Consider the following 25406-nt stretch of genomic DNA (forward strand, 5'->3'; position numbering starts at 1 on the left):
CCATTTTCTTGATTTTCAAGCCAATATATTTCCCTTGCTGTTCAAGCCAAGGGACAGAAAGTTTCCTATACAGGGGTTTCGGACAAGGCGGTTCTAATGGTGTACTTTTTGTTTTGATCTGACTCCTTTGTTAGGAACTATGGGTTTTTATATTTCTTAACATTGGACGTGATCGTCTCTTACTAGATTGCTAGCTACCGCTGCAACCCGGATTCTCTTTTAGAAATAATTTATTTTAGTTACTAAAGATTTTTAACCCAATTAATTTCCTTGAAAATGAGCTATTGAACAACTTTCTACGATGTTCCAGTGCCAAGCTATCTGTGGATAAGAAAGAAAAACGAAAAAAAAAATATCCCGTTTAGGCAGAATGTTGTAGTAGCTGCCACTTTTCTTGATTTTCAAGCCAATACATTTCCCTTGCTGGTCAAGCCAAGGGACAGAAAGTTAACTATACAGGGTTTTTGGACAAGGCGGTTCTAATGGTGTACTTTTTATTTTTACCTGACTCTTTTTTTAGGAGTTAGGGGTTTCTATATTTCTTAACATTGGACGTGATCGTCTCTTACTAGGTTGCTAGCTACCGCTGCAACCCGGATTAGCATTGGACTGATCGTCTCTTGCTAGGTTGCTAGCTACTGCGGCAACCCAAATTCACATATATATTATTTATGAGAGGCAGTCTGGCCGAGTGGTTCAAGGCACTGGTATTAGCCACCAGTCTCTTCGGAGGCGTGGGCTCAAATCCTACCGCTGGTATAAGATTATGTTTGAAAGACTGCAGTGTGAAAAAACATCAAAAATGCAGTTTTTTGGTGGAAAAATTTATTCTCTTTTAGAAATAATTTATTTTAGTTACTATAGATTTTTAACCCAATTAATTTCCTTTAAAATGAGCCATTGATCAACTCTCTACGATGTTCCAGTGCCAATCTATCTGTGGAAAAGAAAGAAGAAAGAAAAAAAAATATGCCGTTTAGGCAGAATGTTGTAGTAGCTGCCACTTTTCTTGATTTTCAAGCCAATATATTTCCCTTGCTGTTCAAGCCAAGGAACAGAAAGTTTACTATACAGGGGTTTCGGACAAGGTGGTTCTAATGGTGTACTTTTTGTTTTGATCTGACTCCTTTGTTAGGAACTATGAGTTTTTATATTTCTTAACGTTGGACGTGATCGTCTCTTACTAGGTTGCTAGCTACCGCTGCAACCCGGATAGCTACCGCTGCAACCCGGATCTGAGGCAAAACCAGCTCGATTTGTCTCTTATCTGTACATTTTATTCAATTTAGTACTTGACTCGCTTAGTGACCTTTCCCCCGTTCTTTCAGCCAATCACCAATCTTTTTGTTAAAAAGTAGTTTTTTTCTAGTATTTCTTTGTTTTATACAAAACAGCAGTCTGAACTTTACTGTTGTTCAGCAGTCAGAACGTTACTGTAACTGTTACCGTAGAGTTACTCGAACTTATATATTCCTTGTCGGGATTAGGATTTGTCCGGGATTTGTCGGGATCACTAACCACTACAATACAGCAACTAATTATACAAAAGTAATTATAGTATTGATGATGTGTCTGGACATTCCTCACGCAGTCATATTGGCAGGTTTCCTAAATTTAGTACAAAAAATCATAATGAAAAGTGCATAGAAGTATATTGGTCAACTTCTGAGGCGAACAACAATCCAGATTAAACAAAAGTTGAAATAGGCATTTTGAAAAAAAACTTCTTACATCCATACATTTCCATACTTCCATACTTCTTACATCAATGAATCCATACTTCTTGCATCAACAAAACCATATCATTACTATATGAACCAATACCATTTATGATGAGCTATATTCGTCCTTTATGTAACTACACCTGGAACCACCATAAATCAGTTAGTATGGGAGAGAGATCGTTCTTTACTGTACTATTGCAACCCAGATTCCAGTTACTATGAGCTATAGCTGTTCCTTTAATGTAATTGTAATAAAAATAATTTGTTTTAATTACAGAAAGTTTTTAACCCCATTAATTTCCTTTAAAATGAACCATTGAACAACTCTCTACGATGTTCCAGTGCGAAGCTATCTGTTGAATTACTAACCTAAACTATAATTAAGTGGCGTATAAAATTTAGTATAGGCAAGAGGTCATTCTTTATTATAAATTATTTATGAGAGGCAGCCTGGCCGAGGGGTCCAAGGCACTGGTGTTAGCCACCAGTCTCTTCGGAGGCGTGGGTTCAAATCTTATCGCTGTTATACGATTATGTTTGAAAGACTGCAGTGTGAAAAGACATCAAAAATGCAGTTTTGGGTAAAAAAATTTATTCTCTTTTAGAAATAATTTATTTTAGTTACTATAGATTTTTAACCCAATTAATTTCCTTTAAAATCAGCCATTGAACAACTCTCTACGATGTTCCAGTGCCAAGCTATCTCTGGAAAAGAAGAAAAGAGAAAAAAAAATATCCCGTTTAGGCAGAATGTTGTAATAGCTGCCACTTTTCTTGATATTCAAGCCAATATATTTCCGTTGCTGTTTCAAGCCAAGGGACAGAAAGTTTCCTATACAGGGGGTTTCGGACAAGGCGGTTCTAATGGTGTACTTTTGAATTTGATCTGATTCCTTTGTTAGGAACTATGGGTTTTTATATTTCTTAACATTGGACTTAATCGTCTCTTACTAGGTTGCTAGCTACCTCTGCAACCCGGATAGCTACCCCTGGACCCCCGTATATCAGTTACTATGGGCGAGAGATCGTTCTTTACTGTAAATTTCATGATGACTTCATAGCGCAATGATATTATTTCGTGACGTCTTCAGAAACAACAATATAATTTCGTGTTTTTCTATTCACGTCATAGCTCTAATATAAAACTATGACGACATTCATTATTTATCTAGTAGGGTTTCAGACAAGGTAATTCTAATTATGTACTTTTGTTTTGATTTGACTGTATTTTTAGGAGTTTTGTTATATTTCTTATCATTGGACTGATTTTCTCTTACTAGATTGCTAGCTACTGCTGCAACCCAGATTCACATATATAGTTATTTATGAGAGGCAGCCTGGCCGAGTGGTCCAAGGCACTGGTGTTAGCCACCAGTCTCTTCGGAGGCGTGGGTGCAAATCTTACCGCTGGTATACGATTATGTTTGAAAGACTGCAGTGTGAAAAGACATCAAAAATGCAGTTTTTGGTGGAAAAATTTATTATCTTTTAGAAATAATTTATTTTAGTTACAAAAGGTTTTTAACCCAATTAATTTACTTTAAAATGAGCTATTGAACAACCCTCTACGATGTTCCAGTGCCAAGCTATCTGTGGAAAAGAAAAAAAGAAAGAAAAAAATATCCCGTTTAGGCAGAATGTTGTTGTAGCTGCCACTATTCTTGATTTTCAAGCCAATATATTTCCCTTGCTGTTCAAGCTAAGGGACAGAAAGTTTCCTATACAGGGGTTTCGGACAAGGCGGTTCTAGTGGTGTACTTTTTGTTCTGATCTGACTCCTTGGTTAGGAACTATGGGTTTTTATATTTCTTAACATTGGACGTGATCGTCTCTTACTAGGTTGCTAGCTACCGCTGCAACCCGGACTACGTTTTAATGAGCTAAATCAAGCTTTTATGTAATGACGTCAGTTGCAGCTAGCGTTTTTTATATGCTATATGATTACAAACAGGAAAAAGCCTATGGCTTTTTCTTCATTGAAAGAGTAAGACACGAACTTCAAACAATCAAGTATCTAACTAAGTCCAATGTCAGCAATGGTTTGTTATTCCAATGATCGTCTTTTAATGTAATTAGGAACTATGGGTTTTTACATTTCTTAACATTGGACGTGATCGTCTCTTACTAGGTTGCTAGCTACCGCTGCAACCCGGAAATATGGTGCCCACATCGCTCTTTACTCAGGCAGTGCTAGCGCGCTGTCTATGATAATAAACTGTTTACACACAGGAAAAAGCCTACGGCTTTTTCTTCTTTGAAATAGTAAGAGACGAGTCTCAAGCAATCAAGTAGCTAGCTAATTCCAATGTATGCAATTGTTTGTTATTCCAATGATCGTCTTTTATTGTAACTAGGTTTCAGCCATCTCTACAGCCATGATACTGATGGAAATTATATGATCCCTATTTATGTTTTAGTTAACATGGGCAAGGTGTCGTTCTTTATTGTAATACTTTACCAGTGCCAAGCTAAATGTGGAATTACTAACCTATAGTATAATTATGTGGCGTATAAAACTTAGAATAAGCAAGAGGTCGTTCTTTATTATAATCAATTTCTGTGTGGGAAATTTTTACTTATGATGATAATTAAAATTTCTTAATGTAATAAAAATAATTTGTTTTAACTACAAAAGATTCTTAACCCAATTAATTTCCTTTAAAATGAGTCATTCAACAACTCTCTACGATGTCCCAGTGCCATGCTATCTGTTAAATCACTAACCTATACTATAAAAACTAAAAACTAACTCAGTCCAATATATGCAATGGTGTGCTTTTCTAATGATCGTCCTTTAATATAAACTATGGACTAAAGTTCGTTCTTTAATGTAATTGTATGGCTACAAACTATGATTATGGCATCATTGATCAATCTTTAACATGAAATATTCTTTACTGTAATGGTTTGTTCTTTACTAGGTATCAGCCGTCTCTACAGCCATGATACTGATGGAAATTACATAATCCCTATTTATGTTTCATTTAAAATGGGCTAGGTGTCGTTCTTTATTATAACTATACTATGATTAAGTGGCGTATAAAATTTAGTATAGGCAAAAGGTCGTTCTTTATTATAATCGACTTGTGATTTTATATGTAGTGTAGATCAAATACAACTGGATCCGTCAATTTATACTAGCAAAACATTTTTAAAGTCTGATGAAGATTTAACTGATGTGTCAAAAGTAAGGTTGCAAGTCGACGATTTTGTTTTGGCCTTATTATAATTGGTATGGTGAAATAATAATATGCATATGGTTCTTAAATTATACTTCTTTATGGTCCCATATGGTCTAGTGTCTAGGATAGTTAACTTTCACTTAACAGGCCCGGGTTCGATTTCCGGTGTGGGAAACTTTTTTAACTCTATAATCTTCGAACATTCGAACCTTTTATAATTTATAATGATGTATAATATAAATACTGTAATCTTAACTATAGTGAAGTTACCTATGCAAGTTAGTATAGGGAAGAGTTCGATCTTTATTATAATTCCTTTAAAATGAGCCATTGAACAACTCTCTACGATGTTCCAGTGCCAAGCTATCTCTGGAAAAGAAAGAAAAAGAAAGAAAAAAATATCCCGTTTAGGCAGAATGTTGTAGTAGCTGCCACTTTTCTTGATTTTCAAGCCAATATTTTTCCCTTGCTGTTCAAGCCAAGGGACAGAAAGTTTACTATACAGGGGTTTCAGATAAGGCGGTTCTAATGGTGTACTTTTGAATTTGATCTGACTCCTTTTTAGGAACTATGGGTTTTTATATTTCTTAACATTGGACGTGATCGTCTCTTACTAGGTTGCTAGCTACCGCTGCAATCCGGATTAATATATTGACCTTAAATATAATAACTGTACTAGCCTATACTATAGTTAAGTGGCCTATAAAATTTAGTATAGGCAAGAGGTCGTTCTTTATTATAATTCCTCAGACAAATAACTTCTCACAATATGCTTGTATTACCTTAACTTTTAGTTACTATATGTCGTGGTTTGTTCTTTACTAGGTGTCAGGTATATCCGATGAAAATTATATAATCCTCATTTACGTGCTCATCTTTTACTAAGTTGCATCTACGACAGCAAGCATGATTCATTTTTCAGTTATTCTATCTTTTCTATAATTACAAATGGTTTTTAACCCCATTAATTTCCTTCAAAATTAGCCATTGAACAACTCTTTACGATGTTCCAGTGCCATGCTATCTGTTGAATTACTAACTTATACTATAATTAAGTGGCGTATAAAATTTAGTATAGGCAAGAGGTCGTTCTTTATTATATTTGTTTTGATCTGACTCTTTTTTTAAGAACTATGGGTTTTTATATTTCTTAACATTGGACGTGATCGTCTCTTACTAGGTTGCTAGCTACCGCTGCAACCCGGATATTACAAACAGAAAAAAGCCTACGGCTTTTTCTTCTTTGAAATAGTAAGAGACGAACCTCAAACGATCAAGTAGCTAACTAAGTCCAATGCAAGCAATAACTTTTTATTCCAATGATCGTCTTTTAATGTAACATATCAGTTAATATGGGAGAGAGATCGTTCTTTACTGTTATTCAGGGGAAAAATGGAAAACAACGTCGCCGCAATATTAGCAAGAGCGATTCCACTCATCACCTTTCTTGAAGAGAGGAAGAAGGACTGAAACATTTCAATCATTCGGGAAACTGTTTTTGGTCCAAATTTCGCTTAACAGCGGTTTGAGTTGAGCTTCGACCGTCTAATTGCCAGCTTTGTATACTTCTAGAGATAGACTATCTTTACCAGGAGACTTATGGTTTTTAAGTGACCGAATTGCTTTTCTTATTTCATCAATATCAGGAGGTTCAAGACATGCTTCACAAGGTGTTCGGTGGACCCTTAGAGGAAGACTTGGGGTTATATGCCCGTCCTTCAGGTGGATACTCTCAGAGACCTGTTGCTTTCTCCTATATCGTGCTTTAGCAATAGAAAAACGCTGCTAGGAAAAAGCTGAAAATCAGCTCAAAGGATTTATCATTTAAGCAATTTTTACCCCTGTCAGACTTCCCTATGGTGTCTCCTGCTTTGATTGACAAGCTTGTCGACAGAAGGGACGTACAATTTCACATTCAAACCGCAAATTCTTAACAGCTCTTGGTGATGGCTTGTTCTCTGGGAGAACTCGCTAATGGGTCCTTTGTCTTTGTGACGGTCAGCCGACTCTGAAGCTCGCAAACTGATTTTAAGGTACCGTATAGGCTTGAAATGATAGTTTTACTTTTTCTTCAGTTGGTTCTTCTAGACATTTGAAATGAATGGGTTTAGGATGAATAGAGGAGTTTTTTAAATATGCTATGTTGAAAATTTATACCACATATAAATATGGAGTTGTCGTTCCTCAAGCCCCCCCCCCCGCCGTTCTCCCCAAAGCTATATAGTGTTATTATTTGCACTTCACTGGAAACTAGATAAAACACCTATTTAGCCAATTGAGTTTCTATACATTTGAAAGGGTTGGATTTGAAAGAGAAACCGTCCATGGAATGTGTTGCGTATTAGACTAATAACAGCAAATTCAATGCTATAAACATGCTGATATGGAAAAATAACTCCAGGAAGGTTTAACTGTATTTGATTCTTAGCGTTATAAAGCAAAAAGACAAACCATAAGAAAACACGTTTTGTTCCGGATACAGCGCAAATGACACTTTAGATTTTTTCATTCCCAGACAAGAGTTTTTTTTATATCTCTTCATTCCTTATTTTCATTATTTTTTCTTTTAAAGCAATTTTATGGATGATTATAACAGCTGGAGAGAATTGACGGACCATCAACTGAAGAGTATTCAAAGAATGGGGTATGGTTTTTGTATCAATATGCATGAGCAAAGCATGGTTAATTTCAGCATCGTCTTTTGTACGATTTCTTTTTCTTTTAGTGCTTTGTTTTTTGTTTTTTTTTAAGTTAAAACTAAGGTTTGAACTGGCTTTGTTGCCTCTTGGGAGACAAGCAGTTGACGAAAGAGATGCCTGAGCAGTTAGATTATATTAAAAATTTCCTTTGATCAATATCTTTTACAATTAGTCAAACAGGTAGTGGTAACGAACTGTGAGTAAGGAGCGACTCGGTCTGATAGTAACCGAAACTTTTAAAAACTAAATTTTGAGATCAATAGGTACATCAACAGAATTGGTGTTTTATGCTGATTCTAAATATGTAAGATTCAATAAGTTTATTGTTATCCATTGAAAGCTACGCCTAATGCCTGAGAAAATGTGCCCGATTTTCGAAAAAACAAATTAAAAGACTAATCACTTCAAATATAAAAATCACATATACCGCTTTGGATAAATAGATGAATCCAAAAACCAATAGAAATTAAAGAGCAATACCAGGTCTAGCTTTAAACGAAAATACATTATCGCAAATAAGTTGAGGGCTATCTCCCCCCTCCCCTCCTGAAGTCTTTAAAGACAAGAGTGTCATCTATGCCTGAGAAAATGTGCCCGATTTTCGAAAAAAGGGGGGGGGAGACATCCCCAAAAATTCAGGGACTCCGCACCATGAAATCCACCTACTTGCTTAGACTTAAGACTTCCCACATCAGTCGGCACCTAAGGCGTCTTCTATGACCTTTCCAGCGTCTTTGGCCAAAGATCATCAAGGGATTGTTCCTGAGAGCGCTGTCTTTTTCTAGGCATCGTCCAAGTGCAGCCCTATGTTGTCCACGCCGTCGAATTCCTGGAGTAGTTCAATACCAAACTTCTTGCGGCAGGCAATTGGTGCCCATTCTAACTACGTGTCCCCAATATCGCCACCGACTGCTTATGACCTTATCAATAACGAGCGACTGTTTAATCTTCTCTCTAATGAATGAGTTGGTAATTTTGTCCGTCAAGTTGATTCCGAGTATCCGTCAAAGACAATTATTTTCAAAACTTTGGATTCTTTTCTCGTCAGTGCCTAGCTTTCAGAACCATACATTAGTATTGACAGGAAATTACTATTGAAGAGCCTCAATTTCAGCTTCAAAGGAAAAGTAGCACTTCTCCAAACGTTTCTTAAGCTACCAATGGCGCTTCCTGTGCACGTGATACTTGTGGCAATTTCACGCTCAGGGCTTCCATCGGTGCTCACTAGACTCCCAAAGTATTTAAACATCTCAAATTCTTCAATTTCCTTTGCTCTAAGTGTCAGCGGCTCAGCAGGTAGTGTATTATTGCGCATGATTTTGTCTTTTGCGTTCTTATTGCCAATCCTATTCGTTCACCTACTTTCGAGAGCTCATTTATGTTGTACTGAAGCTTCTCTCTTAACTGAGATGATTTTATAGCCAATATATTTCCCTTGCTGTTCAAGCCAAGGGACAGAAAGTTTCCTATACATGGTTTTCGGACAAGGCAGTTCTAATAGTGCACGTTTTGTTTTGATCAGACTCTTTTTTTAGGAGTTAACTCTTGAGACGATTCGCTCCTACTACAACAGTTTTTACGACGAACTGTTTGACTATTTCATTTGTACTATGGGGTGTGATCATCTCATACTACGTTGCTAGCTACTGCCGCAACCCCGATAGGGTGCAAGCTACTGCTGCAACCTGGATTCCAGTTACTATGGGCTATAGTTCGCCCTTTAATGTAATTTCCTAACATTGGACGTGATCGTCTCTTACTAGGTTGCTAGCTACCGCTGCAACCCGGATTACTATGGGCGAGAGATCGCTCTTTACTGTAAATAACTAAGTCCAATGGTTGGTATGCAATGGTTTGTTATTCCAATGATCGTCTTTTAGTGTATTATTTAAAAATTGGGGACTTGAAAGCCTGAATGGTGCAGAGGATAGCGTGCTGAGTTTCTAATCCTAAGGCTGCAGATTCAAATTCCTGCCAGAGGCAATTTTACACATTTATCTATTTAAAGTCTAAACAAAACTTCTATAAATTAGTACTATATTATATTTTTTTTTTACTAACATCATTCCTTTATGTAATCTTAAAATAAATTACTATAACTACCGCTTGGACCCGGGTTATAAATTACAAACAGGAAAAAGCCTACGGCTTTTTCTTCTTTGGAATAGTAAGAGACGATCCTTAAATAATCAGACAGCTAACTAGGTTGATAATTTGTTCTTTAACATAAACTTCATTAATAGGATATTTTAATATATCCTATACGGTCTAGAGGTTGGGATAGCTCTCACCAAGTTGGCTTGAGTTCAATTTCCGTATGAGAAATTTTTTCTTATGATGATTTCTTAAGGAACATAATTAAATCTCTTAATGTAATAAAAACAATTTGTTTTAATTACAGAAAGTTTTTGACCCCAATAGTTTCCTTTAAAATGAGCCATTGAACAACTCTCTACGATGTTCCAGTGCGAAGCTATCTGTTGAATTACTAACCTATACTATAATTAAGTGGCGTAAAAAATTTAGTATAGATAAGAGGTTGTTCTTCATTATAAATTTCAGACAAGGTAATTCTAATGATGTACTTTTGTTTTGATCTGACTCTATTTTTAGGAGTTTTGTTATATTTCTTAGCATTGGACTGATCGTCTCTTACTAGGTTGCTAGCTACTGCTTCAACCCAAATTCACATATATATTTATTTATGAGAGGCAGCCTGGCCGAGTGGTCCAAGGCACTGGTGTTATCCACCAGTCTCTTCGAGGCGTGGGTTCAAATCTTACCGCTGGTATACGATTATGTTTGAAAGACTGGAGTGTGAAAAGACATCGAAAATGCAGTTTCTGGTGGAAAAATTTATTCTCTTTTAGAAATAATTTATTTTAGTTACAAAACTTGTGTGTAGCTTGCTTTGATCTAACCATTATGTATTCATGAATAAGACCATTTACAGTTTTGACGTTTCTTATATAGTAATTATGACGTCACTGCATTAAAAATACAGTTTTTATTGGAAAAATTTATTCTCTTTAGAAATAATTTATTTTAGTTACTATATATTTTTAACCCAATTAATTTCCTTTAAAATGAGCTATTGAACAAACCTCTACGATGTTCCAGTGCCAATCTATCTCTGTATACAAAAAATAAAAAAAAAAAGAAAAAAATATCTCGTTTGGGGAGAATAACGTGGTTAAAGTCAATTTTCTCGATTTTCAAGCCAATATATTTCCCTTGCTGTTCAAGCCAAGGGACAGAAAGTTTACTATACAGGGGTTTCGGACAAGGCGGTTCTAATGGTGTACTTTTTGTTTTGATCTGACTCCTTTTTTAGGCACTATGGGTTTTTACATTTCTTAACATTGGACGTGATCGTCTCTTACTAGGTTGCTAGCTACCGCTGCAACCCGGATTACTATCTCTGTTGTTTGTGTAGTACTCTTTCTTCAACTTGCGTATAGCCTGCTTTGATCTAACCATTATTCTAATCAAGAATGAGAGAATTTTCAGTTTTGACTTTCCTTATATACTAATTATGACGTCACTCTATTCACGTCATAACTCTAATATAAAACTATGATGACGTTCATTATTTATCTAGTAGGGTTTCAGACAAGGTATTTCTAATGATGTACTTTTGTTTTGATCTGACTCTATTTTTAGGAGTTTTGGGTTTTTATATTTCTTAGCATTGGACTGATCGTCTCTTACTAGGTTGCTAGCTACTGCTGCAACCCAAATTCACATATATATTTATTTATGAGAGGCAGCCTGGCCGAGTGGTCCAAGGCACTGGTGTTAGCCACCAGTCTCTTCAGAGGCGTGGGTTCAATTCTTACCACTGGTATACGATTATGTTTGAAAGACTGCTGTGTGAAAAGACATCAAAATGCAGTTTTTGGTGGAAAAATTTATTCTATTTTATAAATAATTTATTTTAGTTACTATATATTTTTAACCCAATTAATTTCCTTTAAAATGAGCTATTGAAAAACCCTCTACGATGTTCCAGTGCCAAGCTATCTCTGGATAAAAAAGAAAAAAAAAAAGAAAAAAAAAAAGAAAAAAATATCCCGTTTAGGCAGAATGTTGTAGTAGCTGCCACTTTTCTTGATTTTCAAGCCAATATATTTCCCTTGCTGTTCAAGCCAAGGGACAGAAATTTTAATATGCAGGGGTTTCGGACAAGGCGGTTCTAATGGTGTACTTTTTGTTTTGATCTGACTCTTTTTTTAAGAACTATGGGTTTTTATATTTCTTAACATTGGACGTGATCGTCTCTTACTAGGTTGCTAGCTACCGCTGCAACCCGGAAACATCAAAAATGCAGTTTTTAATTGAAAAATTTATTCTCTCTTGGAAATAATTTATTTTAGTTACAAAAGATTTTTAACCCAATTAATTTCCTTTAAAATGAGCCATTGAACAACTTTCTACGATGTTCCAGTGCCAAGCTTTCTGTGGAAAAGAAGAAGAAGAAAAAAAAAATACCCCGTTTAGGCAGAATGTTGTAGTAGCTGCCACTTTTCTTGATTTTCAAGCCAATATATTTCCCTTGCTGTTCAAGCCAAGGGACAGAAAGTTTCCTATACAGGGGTAAAACAAAATATCCCGTTTAGGCAAAATGTTGTAGTAGCTACCACTTTTCTTGATTTTCAAGCTAATATATTTCCCCTGTTGTTCAAGCCAAGGGACGGTAAGTTTCCTGTATAGGGGTTGCGGACAAGGCGGTTCTAATGGTGTACTTTTTGTTTTGACCTGACTCTTTTTTTTAGGAGTTAGGGGTTTTTATATTTCTTAACATTGGACGTGATCGTCTCTTACTAGGTTGCTAGCTACCGCTGCAACCCGGAAAACATTGGACGTGATCGTCTCTTATTAGGTTGCTAGCTATCGCTGCAACCCGGATTTTAGTTACTATAGGCTGGAAGTTCGTTCTTTACTGTAAAATCGTCTCTTACTAGGTTGCTAGCTATCGCTGCAACCCGGATTAAAAAAAAATTAAGTACAAATAACACTATATTTAGATATTTCCTTTAAAATGAGCCATTGAAAAAACTCTCTAAGATGTTCCAGTGCCAAGCTATCTGTGCAAAAAAAGAAGAAGAAGAAGAAAGAAAAAAATATCCCGTTTGTGGAGAATAACGTGGTTAAAGTCAATTTTCTTGATTTTCAAGCCAATATTTTTTAATTGTTGTTCAAGCCAAAGGGTGGTAAGTTTCCTTTATAGGGGTTTCGGACAAGGCGTTTCTAATGGTTTACTTTTTGTTTTGTTCTGACTCTTTTTCTTAGGAGTTAGGGGTTTTTATATTTCTTAACATTGGACGTGTTCGTCTCTTACTAGGTTGCTAGCTACCGCTGCAACCCGGATATGAAAATACAATTGATAAAAGTATCTTGTGTATCATATTGTTAATTTTAAAACTTTAATTAATGACGTCGTAGTACAAATGGCAAGCGCGATCGGCCTTTAACCAAAAGTTTGGTGGTTCAAAGCCACCCGGGATCATTTTCTTTAATTTGTAATTTAGGTATCAGTAAAATCATATCATTACTATATCATTAACTAGTATAGGCTTATTTAGTATAGGAAAGAGTTCGTTCTTTATTATAAAAAAATTTTTAACTCTATAATCTTCGAACATTAGAAGCTCCAAACGTTTTATAATTTATAATGAACCACATCGATCCCTTATGTAAAAAATTACTATAAAGTTCATTAACATGAACTGTTTGATTGCTTCAAAATTCAATTATCTTTGAAAAGACTGCAGTATGGAAAGACATCACAAATGCAGTTTTTGGTGGAAAAATTTATTCTCTTTTAGAAATAATTTATTTTAGTTACTATAGATTTTTAACCCAATTAATTTCCTTTGAAATGAGCCATTGAACAACTATCTAGGATGTTCCAGTGCAAAGCTATCTCTGGAAAAGAAAGAAAAAAAGAAAAAAATATCCCGTTTAGGCAGAATGTTGTAGTAGCTGCCACTTTTTCTTGATTTTCAAGCCAATATATTTCCCTTGCTGTTCAAGCCAAAGGGCGGTAAGTTTCCTTTCAAGGGGTTTCAGACAAGGCGGTTCTAATGGTGTACTTTTTGTTTTGATCTGACTCCTTTTTTAGGACCATATGGGTTTTTATATTTCTTAACATTGGACGTGATCGTCTCTTACTAGGTTGCTAGCTACCGCTGCAACCCGGATCTTACTGCCAGAATGAGAAATGGTGTCTTCTTTCCTCTCATTTGAAGCATCTTTTACTGGAATATTGTCGTCCCTTTACTGAAATCCTTACTGTATTACAAAAAGAGAAAAGCCTATTGCTTTTTTTAATTGCAATAGTAAGAGACTACCTGGCTACAACCTACGATCATGAAATCATTGATCAATTATTAACAGGAAATTATAATCTTATTTTAGTTTCTATGGGTTGTAAGTTTGTTCTTTACTGTAATGGTTTGTTCTTTACTAGGTTTCAGCCATCTCTACAGCCTTGACACTGATGGAAATAAAATAATCCCTATTTATGTTTCAGTTAACATGGTCTAGGTGTCGTTCTTTATTGTAAAACCCGGAAAACAGAAAAATATTACAAACAGGAAAAAGCCTACGACTTTTTCTTCTTTGAAATAGTAAGAGACGAACCTCAAACGATCAAGTAGCTAACTAAGTCCAATGCATGCAATAACTTTTTATTCTAATGATCATCTTTTAATGTAACATATCAGTTATTATGGGAGAGAGATCGTCCTTTACTGTAAATATTTCTTAACATTGGACGTGATCGTCTCTTACTAGGTTGCTAGCTACCGCTGCAACCCGGACTAATGGTGTACTTTTTGTTTTGATCTGACTTTTTTTTCAGGAGTTATGGGTTACTTTAGTATTTACTATGGGGCGTGATCGTCTCTTACTAGGTTGCTAGCTACCGCTGGAACTCGGATAAAATTTTATAATAATTTTATATTCGTTCTTTATTCTAATCATATATAGTATCGATCCTAGAAGTATTACTATGGTATACAGTTCGCTCCTTAATGTAATCAAGCCAAAGAGTGATAAGTTTCCTTAATAGGGTTTAATACCCCTATTAAGGAAACCTATTACCTTAATAGGGGACAAGGTGGTTCTAATGGTGTAATTTTGTTTTGATCTGACTCTTTTCTCAGGAGTTAGGGGTTTTTATATTTCATATCATTGGACGTGATCGTCTCTTACTAGGTTGCTAGCTACCGCTGCAACCCGGACTAGCTACCGCTGCAACCCGGGTTTAAAGTCTAAATAAAACTTCTATTAATTAGCACTACATTACATCATCTTGACTGACATCGATCCTTTATGTAAAAAGCTGCTTTATTCGCTAGGGAGAGAACTTAGTATAGGCAAGAGGTCGTTCCTTATTATAATTTCGGTTACTATTGAGACAAGTAGCTATTATTTTATTACTATAGAGTTCATTACCATGAACTGTTTGATTGCTTCAAAATTCAAATATCTTTGAAAAGACTGCAGTATGAAAATACATCAAAAATGCAATTTTTTTGACAAAATTGATTCTACTTTAAAAAGTATTTTATTTTTAATTACAAAGGGCACTAAATGTAGCAATTTTCTTTAAAATGAGCTATTATACAGCTCTCTATGATTTTCCAGCGCCCAGCTAGCTCAGGAGAAAGATCAAGCGGAAAGAAAAAAATATCCCGTTTGTGGAGAATAACGTGGTTAAAGTAAATTTTCTTGATTTTCAAGCCAATATATTTTCTTTGTTATTCAAGCCAAAGGGCGGTAAGTTTCCTTTATAGGGGTTCATTACCACGACCTGTTTGAAAAAGAAAACAAGATGTCATTTAGGCAGAATGCTGTAGTAGCTGTCAATTTTCTTTATTTTCAAGCCAATATATATCCCTTGCTCTTCAAGCCAAGCGACAGAAAGTGTCCTATATAGGGGATCTCGAGCCCTCTCTCAACAATCTAGGACCACTGGGTCGATACAATCACCCCTGGTAACAGATAATAGGCAAATAAACATGCATCCGTGATCTTTTTTCTGGCAAAAATACCAAATTCCACAATTTTGCAGATAGGAGCTTGAAACCTCTACAATAAGGTTCTCTGATACGCCGAAATTGGTGGTGTGGTTTTCATTAAGATTCTGTGATTTATGAGGTTGTTTCCCCCTTTTATTGAAAAGAGGTTAATTTTTCCCAGGCTCTTAACTTGTGATGGGTAAAAGTAAACTTTATAAAATTTATATATTTGACATGAGCATAAAAATCTAATTCTTTTGGTGTATCTATTGATATTAAAATTCCGTTTCTTAGAGTTTCGGCTACTATCAAGACGAGTCGCTCTTACTATGCAATCTGTTACCACGAATTGTTTGACGAAGTAGAAAGAAACCAAACTAATTCTAAAATTTTCAGGTATATCTCTGGTTTGAATAAAAATATTAAAATTATTACTCAGACATCTTTTAGTTACTATAGGTTAGAGTTTGTGTTTTATTGTAAAAATAAAAAAACGCCATAGGGCTTAGTTCCTTTGGGCTTGAATTCGTTCTTTACTATAACAACTCCACACATCAATACACACCTTTCAGTTACTATAGGCTAGAGTTCGTTCAGTATAGTTTACTTTATAAGTTTCCTGTACCCGTATAGTTTTCTTTTCATGTTTCCTGTACCAGTATACTTTTCAATTTATTTTCCTGTACGAATATAGTTTCAAGTTTCCCATTCCTTTATAGTTTCCTATATAAGTTTCATACACCAGTATAGTTTCTTATACAAGTTTTCTATACCAGTAAAGTTTCTTTTATAAGTTTCCTTTATTATTATAGTTTCCTTTATAAGTTTCGTAAACCAGTATAGTTTCTTATGTCAGTATAGTTTCCTAGATAAGTTTCCTATGTCTGTATAGTTTCCTATATAAGTTTCCTACACAAATATAGTTTCCTATTTAAATTTCCTATACCAGTATAGTTTCCTTATATGTTTCCTACACCAGTATAGTTTTCTTTATTCGTTTCCAATACCAGTATAGTTTCGTATATAATTTTCCTCTTCCTGTATAGTTTCTTATAAAAGTTTCTTATGCCTGTATAGTTTCTTATATAACTTTCCTACACCAGTACACAGTCCTATATAAATTTCTTATACCAGTATAGTTTCCGATATAATTTTCTTATTCCAGTATAGTTTCATTTATAAATTTCCTTTGCCAATATAGTTTTCTATCTAAGTTTCCTATACCAGTATAGTTTCGTTTATAACTGTCCCACACAGTCCTACCAGTACAGTTTCATACACAGGTCTCCCATACCAGTATAGTTTCCTATACCAGTATAGTTTCGTGTATAAGTTTTCTATACCAGTATAAATTTCATATTAAGTTTCATTCTCCAATATAGTTTCCCTTGCAAGTTTCCTGTAACAGTAAACTTTCTTTAATAAGTTTTCCATATGAATGTAGTTTCCTAGATAAGCTTCTTATGCCTGTATAGTTTTATATAAGTTTCCTATACAAGTATAGTTTCGAAACAAAAAAAAAGCCTATGGCTTTTTCTTATAGGGTTTAGTAAGAGACAAACCTAAAACAATTTAGGAAGCTAACCTCCATTCAAAAAATGAGTTTTTCATTTCAAATTAGTTACCATGTACCATGGTTTGTTCTTCACTATGTTTTCAGCAATATTGGACAAAACTAGCATAGGTCCCATTTATAATAAACTGTATCAGTCTTTTATGTATAACCTGGGGGAAAGGAAAAAAAAGGGCAAATAAACAAGCATCCGCGATCTTTCTTCCTGCAAAAAATACAAAATTCCACATTTTTGCAGATAGGAGCTTGAAACTCTACAGTAGGGTTCCCTGATACACTGAATCTGATGGTGTAATTTTCAGAAAAATTCTATGACTTTTGGGGGATGTTTTCCCCTCTTTTTTGAAAATAATAAAGCAAATTTTATCAGGCTCGTAAATTTTGATGAAGAAAAGTATACTTGGTGAAACATTAATATTTAAAATCAGCATAAAAATCCAATTCTTTTGATGTATATATTGGTATTAAAATTCCGTTTTTTAGAGTTTCGGTTACTATTGAGATAAGTCAATCTTACTAAACAGTTCGTTACCACTAACTGTTTGATTAGGGGGTGTTTTTTCTTTTTCCCCTCATGACTTCTGATTGATAAGAGTAAACGTGATGAAACCTATTTATTTAAATCAGCATAAAACCCGATTCTTTTAATGTATCTATTGATATTAAAATTCCGTTTTTTAGAGTTTTGGTTATTATTGAGACGAGTTGCTCTTACTACACAGTTCGTTACCATTAACTGTTTGATATGAACATAAACTGTTCATACATAGCGAGCGCTGCAACCTGGATACTTTGAAAATACAAACAGGAAATAGCCTATGGCTTTTTCTTATTGGAAAAGTAGGAGACGACCTGGCCACAGCCTATGATTATGACGTCACTGATCAATATTTAACATGAAATTAAGTAATTTCTTTCAGTTTGTAATTAAGCATTCAATAAAACCGTCATATATATAATACTTGTAAAATTCCTTTTTGTAGTATCGATCCTTTATGTATTTTGATTAAAAAAAGCACTAGAATTTTTAATTTCCGTTTAAATGAGCCCTCCCTTGGCAAACTAGAACCACTGAGTCGTTACAATTACCCCTGGTAACAAAAAAAAATTTATATTAAAATTCCGTTTTTTAAAGTTTCGGTTACTATTGAGACGAGTTGCTCTTACTATACAGTTTGTTAGCACGAACAGTTTAATTACTATTGAGACGAGTTGATCTTACTGTACAGTTCATTACCACAGACTTTTTAATTTTTTTAATAATCATATATCTTTGAAAAGAATGCAGTATGAAAAGACATCAAAAATGTAGTTTTTTGAAGAAGTGATTCGATTTTTAAATGTTTTTGATTAAAAAGGGCACTAGAACTTTTAATTCCATTTCCATGAACTTTTTTGCGACAATCTGGAACCCTTGGGTCGATACAATCACCCCTGGTAACAAATAAAACGCAAATAAACACGTATCCGTGAATTTTCTTCTGACAAAAAAACCCAATTCCACATTTTTGTAGATAGGAGCCTGAAACTTCTACAATAAGGTTTTCTGAAACGCTGAAACCGATGGTCTGGTTTTCATTAAGATTCTATGACTTATGAGGGGTGTTTTCCTCTTCTTTTCGAAAAAAGGGAAAAATTTTCCAGGCTCGTAACTTTTGATGAGTAAAAGTAAACTTGACTAAACTTATATATTTATAATCAGCATAAAAATCCAATTCTTTTTATGTATCTCTTGATATTAAAATTCCGTTTTTAAAGTTTCGGTTACTATTGAGACGAGTCACTCTTACTTTACAGTTTGTTACCACTGACTGTTTGATTAGACGGTGTTTTTTCCTTTTTTGGAAAATTAAGGTAAATTTTTTCAGGCTCATAACTTTTGATGGATATCACTAAACTCGATGAAACTTATACATTTAAAATCAGCATAAAAATCTGATTCTTTTGATCCATTTATAGACAATAAAATTATGTTTTTAGAGTTTCGGTTACTATTGAGACGCGTCGCTTTTACTATGAAGTTCGTTACCACGAACTGTTTGACTAAAGACATGATAAAGATGAAACTTACATAATGCCAACTTATAATGAACATATACCGATAATTTATATAATCACTTACTTTGGGATGTGGTTCGCTCTTTAAAATAGCTCACAAGCGTACTCTTTTTTGATATTGTCACAAATTTTTTAATCTTTCATAGTATATGGGCCTTGGCAGCTCGGTCGGTAGAGTGTATGTCTCTTAATCCTAAGGTCTTGAGTTCAAGCCTCACCTGGCGCAACATTTTAAATTAATTTCAAATGATTGATGATGGTTTCTAAGAAAGTAAGGTTTCATTGAAAACTTTTAGTCTCTCAGTATTATTCCAAAGATAAGTACAGCTATACTTAATGAAATTAATTCAGCTGTCAGTAAAACCGTGATACCGATTATACTTACAGAATTCCAATCTACGGTATCTATCCTTTATGTCATTTTTAGTACACAGTTGCTTTATATCTTTTCATCACGTTGTAAACAGTAACCTTATCAATGTGATTATAATAACTTTATATCTGTTCTTTATTACAACACATATCAAAAACCTAACAAAAAATAAAACTTATTTTAAAATTTTCAGGTATTTTTCCAGTTTAAATTACAAGATATAAACTATTGTTCAGATACAATATATAGTTTTGTAGTTTATAACTTTATCGATTCTGAATCAAAACTAAAATAAAATAAGAACTTATTTTTTTCAATTTTAACATGATCACTCATTATGTTTATAATACTATACAGTTTTTTTTTTACCAAGAAGTGTTTAATTGGTATCAAAATTCAGTTTTTCAAAAGTTTCAGTTACTATTGAGACGAGTCGCTCTTACTATACAGATCGTTAACACGAACTTTTTTTTCAATAATCAAATATCTTTGAAAAGACATCAAAATGGAGTTTTTTGTATAAAGTGATTCTATTTTTAATTTGATTTTGTTTTTTGATTTAAATAGGCACTAGAACTTTTAATTTCCATTTAAATCTGCCCTATCGTGACAATCTAGGACCACTGGGTCGATAATATCAACACTGGTAACAAAAAAAGCAAATAAAAAAGATCACGCATCCGTGATCTTTCTTCTGGCAAAAAATACCAAATTCCAAATTTTTGCAGATATGAGCTTGAAACTTCAACAATACAGTTCTCTGATACACTGAAACCAGAGATGTGATTTTCATTAAGATTCTATGACTGTTGAGGGGTGTTTTCACTTTATTTCAAAAATAGGAACAACTTTCCCAGGCTCTTAACTTTTGATGGGTAAAGATAAACTTGATGATAATTATATATTTAAAATCCGCATAAAAATCTAATTTTTTTTATGTATCTATTGATCTTAAAATTCCGGATTTTAGAATGTTGGTTACTATTGAGACGGGGCGCTCTTACTATACAGTTCGTTACCACAAACTTATTAAAATCGCAAGATCGGCCATTAACCGAAAGATTGAAGGTTCAAAGCCACCCGGGGTAAATTACTTTTAGTTTGTAATTCAGCTATCAATAAAACCATGACACCGACGATACTTACAAATTTCCAATTTACAGTATCGATCCCTTGTGTATGATCTTCTAATGATCGTCTTTTAATATAACTTCAGTTACTATGGACTGAAATTCGTTCTTTACTTTAATTTGGTTCCAGGAGACAAAAAAAACTAATTCAAAAATTGTCAGGTATTGTTCTAGTTTGAATTAAGAATTAGAATTAATGGTTAGACATAATAAATATTTTTGCAGTTTACATAATAAATTTAGCGACTCTGAACTAAAAACTAAAATAAAAAAAAATTGGATATTTCTCATTGGAAATATAGAACCACAATATAAAGATGCATACTTTACGGGTTCAGCCAAAACCGTTTGAACTAAGATGATATAAAATAAATGGCGTGAAAAAATGGCGTAGCGAGTCAATTAAAGCAAAACGAAAACCAAACTAATTTTGAAAGTTTCAGTTTTTTTCTGGTTTGAATTAAAAAATGTCTTTAATTAAAGAAGGAACTAGATGTAGCAAGTTACTATTTAGACGAGTCGCTCTTACTATAAAACATACAGTTCGCTATCACGAACTGTTTGCTTTAATATATCTATTGATATCAAAATTTCGTTATTTAGAGTTTCGGTTACTATTGAGACAAGTAACTATTATTAATATAGAGTTCATTACCATGAACTGTTTGATTGCTTCAAAATTCAAATATCTTTGTAAGGACTGCAGTATGAAAATAAATCGAAAATGCAGTTTTTTGACAAACTGATTCTACTTTAAAAACTATTTGATTTTTAATTATAGAAGGAACTAGATGTAGCATTTTCCTTCAAATCCGTTGAAACTTACATATTCCCCATTTATAATGAAATGTAATTCCAATGATCGTCTTAAATAGCAACGAAGATCATCTTTAACAGCGACGAATGATGGTCTTTTATTGCAAATTTCCACTGACTACTAGTTCATTTTCATTTCGCCAAGGTTTAAACAATTTTAAAAGATCTCAATAGTAAGCATTTTTATTCTCGTAAGTTTCAAGTGGGTTTACCTTTCTGTGCTGTATGATATACGGTTTAAAAAGCCTTTTTCTGAGGTAGAAGGACCCGTCAGTTAACATCATATTTTCATCAGAACCATTGCGCTCCCGTTCGCACCAAGACAGTAACTGAAAAAGACTGATATTATCCATATGTTTCTGTCTTTTAGGGTAGATATTAATAACCCAGTGGGTAATGTACAAATCACTACTCTGTGAATCGTTTTTAGCAAGCTTTTCAAGCTTCTCATACCTTCTCAGTGTCCTCTTCACCTCGCTCTTTTTCGTAAGGTCAATATATCTAAATTGCCTAGAAAAGACTCGTATCGAGTACCCATAACCTAACAAAAAATAAAACTAATTTTTAAATTTTCAGGTATTTTGTTAGTTTGAATGAAAAGATTAAAATTATTGCTCAGATATCATAAATATTTTGCAGTTTACATAATAACTTTAGCGATTCTAAACTGAAAAATAAAATATATTAAAATATTGAATTTTTTGGTGTGAAAATACAAAGTAAAACCCACATCGGGTAGTTAGAACCTAACCAAAAATAAAACTAATTTTAACATTTTAAGGTATTTTTCTAGCTTGAATTGAAATATTCAAACTATTGCTCGGATACGATGGATATTTTTGCAGTTTACACAAGCTGCAAAGAACACACAGGCTGATCTTTGTAAATTGAGAAAAATTTTACGAATGTTTTACCGGGATTACGAAAAATATACAAAATTAAAGATTAAAATTATCTCTGAAAGAATGGATTTTGTTGAAAAGTCAGCTAGAGATGATTTCGCAAAACTTCATAGTATGCTTCCAAGGTATGGACCGGCAACGGTGGAACAGTTTACAGAAGTAATGGGAAAGCTTATACATCACTGTGAATATATGGAGGCATAATTGTCCTTTACTTAGTTTCAGCTTAAATTCGATGATCGAGCCCTTATGTACTAACTACATCCAACGACTATGACGTCATTGATCAATATTGTATATAAAAAATTATGTTTTTCGTAAAAAACAGTTAATTAAAAAAAAAAATAAGTACAAATAGCACTAGATCTAGAGATTTCCTTTAAAATGAGCCATTGAACAACTCTCTACAATGTTCCACTGCCCAGCTATCTGTGGAAAAGAAGAAGAAGAAAGAGAAAAATATCCCGTTTGTGGAAAATAACGTGGTTAAAGTCAATTTTCTTGATTTTCAAGCCAATATATTTTCTTTGTTATTCAAACCAAAGGGCGGTAAGTTTCCTTTATAGGGAAGGCGGTTCTAATGGTGTACTTTTTGTTTTGATCTGACTCTTTTCTTAGGAGTTAGGGGTTTTTATATTTCTTAACATTGGACGTGATCCCCTCTTACTAGGTTGCTACCTACCGCTGCAACCCGGATTACCAACAGGAAAAGGCCTACGGCTGTTTCTTCTTTGAAATACTAAGAGACGAACCTCAAACAATCAAGTACCTGACTAAGTCCAAGGTTTGCAATGCTTTGTTACTCCAATGTTACGCCTTTTAAATTAATTCCTCCCACTTTTCTTCTTTTTTGACACTCTCTGGTTTAGTCATGTAATCGGTAATGTAATACGGCCATTTAGAGCCCAAATGGCCAATATATTGAACATCAATGTTTGCTTGATTAGCAATTAGTAACGCAGAAGAATAGTCTGTTATATAACGCTCGTCATCTCTTCGAAGCAGATGATATATTCTTTTTCTTGGCTTTTTACGGTCTGTACCATGAGCTAAGCAGTCAAGGATGTCATATAATCCTGTTCGTTTCTTTGTAGGACAAGGAAAGCCAAACTTAGAATACGTTACCCATCTTCCTCTATTCTTACATACTTACATACGATAATACTTACAAAATTCTCATTTACGGTATCAATCCTTTATGTAATCATTATAATGACGTCAGATACACCATAGACCTCTTTTTCTTTCCCCTGTTGTATCAGTTACTATGATAGACTTGGACCGAATATGATGGACTGAAGATAGACTTCGGTCCTTACTGTAACCATTGAACTTCGTCCTTGAACTTACTTACTAACCATTGAACTTCGGTCCTTACTGTAACTATAATTATGTGGCGTATAAAATTTAGTATAGGCAAGAGGTCTTTCTTTATTATAATGATTTTTTAAGGAACATAATTAAAATTTCTTAATGTAATAAATATAATTTGTTTTAATTGTAAAAGGTTTTTAACCCCATTAATTTCTTTTAAAATGAGCCATTGAACAACTCTTTACGATGTTCCAGTGCCAAGCAATCGGTTGAATTACTAACCTATGTTATAATTAAGTGGCGTATAAAATTTAGTATAGGCAACAGGTCGTTCTTTATTATAATTGAATTAAAAGCACTATCTTTTCAATTTAAAATTTAAAAAAGAACTTGTTTATTTACATTCTAGCTAAAATAATGAAGATAATATGAATGAACCACAGTGTTCAGTTTCTTTGGACGTGAGTTCGTTTTTTAACTATAAATACAAACAGGAAAAAGCCTACGGCTTTTTCTTCTTTTAAATAGTAAGAGACGAAACTCAAACAACCAAGTAGCTAACTAAGTCCAATGTATGGAATGGTTTGTTATTTCAGTGATCGTCTTTTAATGTAAAAATCATATAATACTGTCATCATTCTGATAACATATCATGCTGATTAGTTTTGCTATCGCAAGTTTTACTTTTCGATACGCCTATCGGTTGAAGACTTGCTCCTTTTCAAGATCTATCTCTGTTATTTATGTGTACTATTTTTAACTAGCGTGTAGCTTGCTTTAATCTAATCGCTATCATGAATGAGATCATTTCATCTTTGTCGTTCTTAAATAGTAATGTTAGAGCTGAGGGCTCTCATATTTTAACAATCGAAGTGATCGTCTTAACTAACTATCGCAGCAATGTATGTATTGGGTTTATATATTACCAATGAGCGGCAGTCTTGCTGAGTGGTCAAGACACTGGTGTTAGCCATAGTATCTTCGAGGCGCGGGTTCAAATAATACCGCTGGTATAATGCTTGAAAGACTGCAGTGTGAAAAGACATCAAAAATGCAGTTTTTGGTGGAAAAATTTATTCTCTTTTAGAAATAATTTATTTTAGTTACAAAAGGTTTTTAACCCAATTAATTTCCTTTAAAATGAGCTATTGAACAACTCTCTACGATGTTCCAGTGCCAATCTATCTCTGGAAACAAAGAAAAAAGAAAAAAGAAAAAAAATATCCCGTTTAGGAAGAATGTTGTAGTAGCTGCCACTTTTCTTGATTTTCAAGCCAATATATTTCCCTTGCTGTTCAAGCCAAGGGACAGAAAGTTTCCTATACAGGGGTTTCGGACAAGGCGGTTCTAACGGTGTACTTTTTGTTTTGATCTGACTCCTTTGTTATGAACTATGGGTTTTTATATTTCTTAACATTGGACGTGATCGTCTCTTACTAGGTTGCTAGCTACCGCTGCAACCCGGATAATGTAATGTTTGAAAGACTGCAGTGTGAAAAGACATCAAAAATGCAGTTTTTGGTGGAAAAATTTATTCTCTTTTAGAAATAATTTATTTTAGTTACAAAAGGTTTTTAACCCAATTAATTTCCTTTAAAATGAGCTATT

The sequence above is a fragment of the Artemia sp. Qi Xiang Cuo genome, chromosome 20, assembly GCF_049724085.1.
Source record: "Artemia sp. Qi Xiang Cuo chromosome 20, ASM4972408v1, whole genome shotgun sequence".
Classification (NCBI taxonomy): Eukaryota; Metazoa; Arthropoda; class Branchiopoda; order Anostraca; family Artemiidae; genus Artemia; species Artemia sp. Qi Xiang Cuo.